Here is a 6781-nt window from a genome sequence, read left to right on the forward strand (position 1 = left end):
ACGTAAGAGTAGAATCTGGAATTTAGTGTGACATCAACTATATTATAACCCAAAATTGTCAGTATTTTCAGAGCTAGAATGGTAAACCTGACTCTACATTTTTCCTTAAAAGAATGCATGATCATTTCCTTCGTCTAATTTTCCTTATTAAGCAAAACTAATCAAATATCAAGTACATGTCTCCTGGATTTACGTATTGTGGCCTATTTATTTATTTATTTATTAATATATGAAATTTGTCAAATTGGTTTCCATACAACACCCAGTGCTCATCCCAAAAGATGCCCTCCTCAATGCCCATCACCCACCCTCCTGTCCCTCCCACCCCCCATCAACCTTCAGTTTGTTCTCAGTTTTTAAGAGTCTCTTATGCTTTGGCTCTCTCCCACTCTAACCTCTTTTTTTTTCTTTTTTTCCTTCCCCTCCCCCATGGGTTTCTGTCAAGTTTCCCAAGATCCACATAAGAGTGAAAACATATGGTATCTGTCTTTCTCTGTATGGCTTATTTCACTTAGCATCACACCCTCCAGTTCCATCCATGTTGCTAGAAAGGGCCATATTTCATTCTTTCTCATTGCCACGTAGTACTCCATTGTGTATATAAACCACAATTTCTTTATCCATTCATCAGTTGATGGACATTTAGGCTCTTTCCATAATTTGGCTATTGTTGAGAGTGCTGCTATAAACATAGGGATACAAGTGTCCCTATGCATCAGTATTCCTGTATTCCTTGGGTAAATTCCTAGCAGTGCTACTGCTGGGTCATAGGGTAGGTCTATTTTTAATTTTCTGAGGAACCTCCACACTGCTTTCCAGAGCGGTTGCACCAGTTTGCATTCCCACCAACAATGCAAGAGGGTTCCCGTTTCTCCACATCCTCGCCAGCATCTATAGTCTCCTCATTTGTTCATTTTAGCCATTCTGACTGGCGTGATGTGATATCTGAGTGTGGTTTTGATTTGTATTTCCCTGATGAGGAGCGATGCTGAGCATCTTTTCATGTGTCTGTTGGCCATCTGGATGTCTTCTTTAGAGAAGTGTCTATTCATGTTTTCTGCCCATTTCTTCACTGGATTATTTGTTTTTTGGGTGTGGCGTTTGGTGAGCTCTTTATAGATTTTGGATACTAGCCCTTTGTCTGATAGGTCATTTGCAAATATCTTTTCCCATTCGTTGGTTGCCTTTTAGTTTTGTTGATTGCTTCCTTTGCTGTGCAGAAGCTTTTTATCTTCATGAGGTCGCAAGAGTTCCTTTTTGCTTTTAATTCTCTTGCCTTTGGGGATGTGTCAAGTAAGAAATTGCTACGGCTGAGGTCAGAGAGGTCTTTTCCTGCTTTCTCCTCTAGGGTTTTGATGGTTTCCTGTCTCACATTCAGGTCCTTTATCCATTTTGAGTTTATTTTTGTGAATGGTGTGAGAAAGTGGTCTAGTTTCAATCTTATGCATGTTGCTGTCCAGTTCTCCCAGCACCATTTGTTAAAGAGGCTGTCTTTTTTCCATTGGATGTTCTTTCCTGCTTTGTCAAAGATTAGTTGGCCATACATTTGTGGGTCTAGTTCTGGGGTTTCTATTCTATTCCATTGGTCTATGTGTCTGTTTTTGTGCCAATACCATGCTGTCTTGATGATTACAGCTTTGTAGTAGAGGCTAAAGTCTGGGATTGTGACGTGTGGCCAATAAATTTAAAATTTTTATGTTTCCTAAAGAATGAAGAATTGATTTTCCACAAGCTGCAATAAGAAGTTCACCGATGATAATATAGGCTTTTATGGCAAATGTTCTGGGCATTATTTTTCATAATTTCATGGCATCAGTGAAATTCTTCTTATAATTATCAGTATTATTGGCATCAATGAAATTATAAGTCAACATATCTTATTTATTTTTAAGTCAATGTATTTAAACTTCAGGTAAAATAAAAAGGCTTTTTTAAAATTTTACAATTTTGAAATTTAGTTGTATGTCTGAATTTAGCATAATATTACAGAAATGCATCAGTGATATTGAATAAAAAATTCAATTTACTAAATTCATCTAAAACAATACAGTTTCCTGTATGCTAGAAGAAAAATTCAGAGAGAAAATAAAGGATTTGCATGGTAAAAATTTGTACTCTTGTTTCATAAATGTATTCCATATATGATTAGAATGTAAGTTGCCCTTCAGTATCAAAATTCAGGAATATTTAAATTGTGTAACACCTTCATTTTGTATTTGAGCATTCCTGTCAGGGGTGATTATTTGCCTACCAAATATCAATTTTCCTCCCTTCTTTTTGGAGAAACTTTGATTTTATGCAAGGCAACAATCGGCCAAAATACAATATGCTTGTCTTATTCTCCCTTGAAGACAGGTGTCACTATGACATTAAATTCTACCCAAGAAACAGTTTGTTGAATTTTTAGGAAAATTTTCTTTAAATAGGACTGACCGTTTTAAATCATGAGGTGACACTGAAGATTGAAGTCACTTTTAAGGGTGGTGATATCAAACAGGAGATTGGGTGGCTACGATGTGCTTACCTCAAATCTCTTTCAAAGAGAGAAAGAAACCACTACTTTGTTTAATTTTTCATTTCCAGACAGCATTTCTAGCAGCCAAAAAATTTCCAAGTCATGACATACACAGACTGCATCATTCTTTACATAGATTTACTAGTCTTCATTGCTAAAATTTTTAACTATCCTACCAATAGATTTAACACTCTAAAATACTGTCCATACCAACTTTATAAAAATCAGGAATTTTAAAAAATGCTAATTAAAAGAGAACAGAGACCCCAGAAATAAATCCACACATGTCTGGTCAATTCATTTATGACAAGGGAGCCAAGAATATACAATGGAGAAAGGACAGGCTCTTCAATAAATGGTAATAGGAAAATTTATTCCTTGATGAATTACAGTTTTTACTAATATGTCTAGATATCTTTTTTCTACGCTTTTAGATTCCCTTTTATACACTGCTGCCTTTCTTTTTTCCCAGAAAGCAACATCATACAGACTAAAATAGTAGACTCTTGCCATTCCTGCTGCATTTCTCTCTAAGCAAAGCTCTCCGTCCAGTTCAAGTTCCCCCTCCTACTCCTCATGCCTTGTAGAGTAGAACTCAAAATGTTATTTGCTTTTTATTTCCCTACATGCTACTTATACCTTTAAACCCAACTTGCACTGCCCTAACTTGAGTGTGCAATCAACCTGTTTGCCGTTGGAAACCCAAACAAATACTCAAGGTTTAAAGAAATGGTTGCATATTAAAAATTCTGCTGGAGACAAGTAAGTTAGTATGCAATAATTTTGATAAAAGATTGCTCATATTTTTGCCTAGACTAACAACTACCTCATCAGGGTGCCTGCAATGTCCTCAGGCAGTATACTTCCCATTTGTGACTCATGGTTTCTTTTATATTTCCAATTGTTACAGACACTGCTGTGTTTCCTCCACTGTGTTCCTATAAGACTTTGTATTTTACATCTTACTTTATTTTATAGACGCCAGCTACTATATTTCTGTGTCTCCTCAGAGACTATAAGCACCCGGAGGGTACAATGGTCTTATCCATCCCTGAATTCAAAGCACAATAATTATGGAAACTAATCATAGTTAAAAACTTTCACTGATCATTATTTTGTATGCTTAATTCAATATGTATAAGCATTTGTCTTATGAGAAGCTGAATATAAATCTGAAGACAAAGGATCCAGGACAAGTTTTTTGGAGGCAGAAATCCTAGATATTTCTATTGTGTTAAGATTGCGTGCTCAGCATTCAACATAGGCCATGCTGTGTGAAGCTTTAGTTTATTTATTTTCTCATAAAAGTGAGATGTGTATGGATATGTTCCATGTATACTGAAAAAATGTGGGTTTATTTATAGGATATTTGAATGAGACCTGAGTCTCATTCTTCAGAATACACTTATGCTATGTTGTAAAAACTTAAGCTACAATAAGAAAAAAAAAACCTTTAATCTATCTTACACAAAGACATTTCCATGGATGGATATTACAGAAGATATTTTGAAATCCCTGGTGACTTTCAAAGGTGTTTAATATTAAAATATTTATTAAAATCACTAGTGAAAGATGCTAACAATCATTTAGAAATGGAAAACTAAAGGGAAAATTAGTAAGTGTCCCATCTTAAAGGGTTTTCTGAGGTGCCTGGGTGTCTCAGTCAGTTAAGCATCCAACTTCAGCTCTGGTCATGATCTCACATTTCGTGGGTTTGAGCCCCACATCGGGCCCTGAACTGACAGCATCTGCTTCGGATTCTGTGTCTGGCTCTCTCTGTCCCTCCCCTGTTTGCGCTCCATATCTATCTCTCTGTCTCAAAACTAAATAAACATTTAAGAAAAGTAAAGGAGTTTCAAGGGCCTTGTGACTTACATCTATTGGTAGAAATCCATGATAATGATTAAATGTAAGATGAGTATATAACTTTATAAACACAATAATTTCCCCTGGCAAATTACTTGGTTCTGCATTCTTATAAATATTCTTGCATCAAGATGCCAACAAATGGTCATCAAAAACTAAATGGTCACACAAAAAGAAAGAAAGAAATAGAAAGTAAGTCTATTAAAGGCAGATGGCACAAAAATAATGCAAGCAAAAAGACATCTTATCAGCAACTAGCATATGTGTGGCACCAGTGAAGCTTTTTTCTTTCACTTGATACAACAATCTCATCATAAACATAAAACCCAATTCTTGCAGTAGACAATCTTTGCTTCTCTGTGAGAGTTAGATTATGCAGTTAAACTAATGCTTTGTTAACTACATTCCCACTGCATGAGTCATAACACCTGTATATTCAGGCTTAAGGAAATTCTTGCTTTTTAAAAAATCTTTCACCTAGTTAATATAGCACAGATGGTCTTATCCCTAAGCTATGAGTATTAAAAATAAAATGCATTAAAGCATTCAATAAAATTATTTTTACCTCTACTGTTTTCTTGAGCAGTTGAATATTAAATCTTAAAAATGTCAAGGATATTAGAAAGGAAAATACTATAATTCATTACATACTAACTCTCTTTTAGGTTTATAACATAAGACTGCTTGAAATTTAAAGGAATTTTCTGATCCCATGATCAAAACACTCTTAAGTACATGTAATATTTTGTTAGACAAATGAACATTCTAGCATTTAGTTGAATCATTAACATGTTTAACATATTGTGAAGGAAAATGTGATTTATATCTTAAATAAAAAGAGCTATGGTCATTAAAGTATAAAATTTAATTTATTAATTCATGGCATAAAATATGAAGGAAACAATTCTAGAATGGCAATATGGAACTGGAGATCTGGTTTCTCCTTTCATCTTTGAGTCTTCTTTGATTTTCTATGAACATGTTCACAATTCATTTTAATTATTTCTACAACTTTGAGCACCTACTATGCACTGGAAGCTGTACTAAAGCTCTGTTGCAAAATAGTATAAACCACAGCATTTGCAATCAGTAGTGCTTACAATACACCCGTATTTCAATACACACAGAGAATTATATAGTAAGTGTAAATTAATGGTTCAGCTTGTTAAATTATGTATGTACCAAGAGTTGGAAGAAATCAGGAAGGGCTAGTGGAGATTGGAAGATGTTCTACAGTAGATGGTTTTAAAACAGGGTCTTAAAAGGACAAGTATATTAGAGAGAACTTGAGCAGTTAGTAAGAATAGGCAAATAACTACCAATGCTGTGATTCATAGAGTAAAATAATCAAGCCTGTTCAATTTAGGTAGATCTTGCATGTAGGGGAAAAAAAGGTAAATTGGGGTAGAAGAATAAATAAGGACCTAATGTAAATATCCTTGAATTTACATTATATAATTTATATTTAATTTTTTTAGGGATAAAGGCAATAAAGGCTTATTAGGTTTAATACAGAAACATACTTAACGGTGTATTTTAGAAATCTGTAACTATCACATCTATATCTATCTATATCTGTCTATATCTATATCTATATCCATATATAGAGAGTACTTGATATAGGATATAACTTCCAGAATGTTTAGCAAATATTAAAAAAATAAGCGTAATTACTTTTAGCTAGAAGGGAGATAAAGAATTCCCATTCAGTACAATGAGATTGAAACTGCAAAGAAACAGTTTTGGCAGAAATTTCCAGTTGCATCTTACTCCTCCCTGGTAACAGAACCCAGATTTTAGATGAGGCAGCAATGTGACTGGATAAAAGAATACACTGCCCAGCCTCCCTTGCAGGTGGGATGAGGTGTTACAAATGAAATGTAAGCAGATGTTGTGAGACAGGACTTCACATAGAATTCTTTTGAAAGGAAGAGATACAAGGCATGGTCCCTTTTGCTCTTCATAGTTCCTCCTTCCTGCTGTCTGTAGTGTGCAAGTGATTCTGAAAACTCAAGTAGTTATTGTTCCCTGAAGCAACTTTAATGATTGATGCCAAACGTCAAGATAGAATTTGGAGTGATTAGTAAGTACATATGAGCTCTTGATTGCCTACATTTAGAATACAAAATAAATCATTATGTGTTTGTGCCAAAATTATTTTGAATTTTCTCTTATCTGATGCTCAAACTGATACTGATAAAGGATATAAGGTGAAATTTCAAATAAAGCGCTAATACTCTAATGCCAGATCCTTAGAATAAAGTCAAATAACTTAAGTAAAATTTTTTAAGAAATTCCCCATTAGAAGAAAATTGGTTGTAACGAACTCTTTGTGCCTCAATTAATTGTGCAAATTGCATATTTGCTGAGTCAGAAGACAAATAATAAGATGAACTTCCA

This window comes from Felis catus, chromosome A1, assembly GCF_018350175.1.
Source record: "Felis catus isolate Fca126 chromosome A1, F.catus_Fca126_mat1.0, whole genome shotgun sequence".
In the NCBI taxonomy this organism is placed as follows: Eukaryota; Metazoa; Chordata; class Mammalia; order Carnivora; family Felidae; genus Felis; species Felis catus.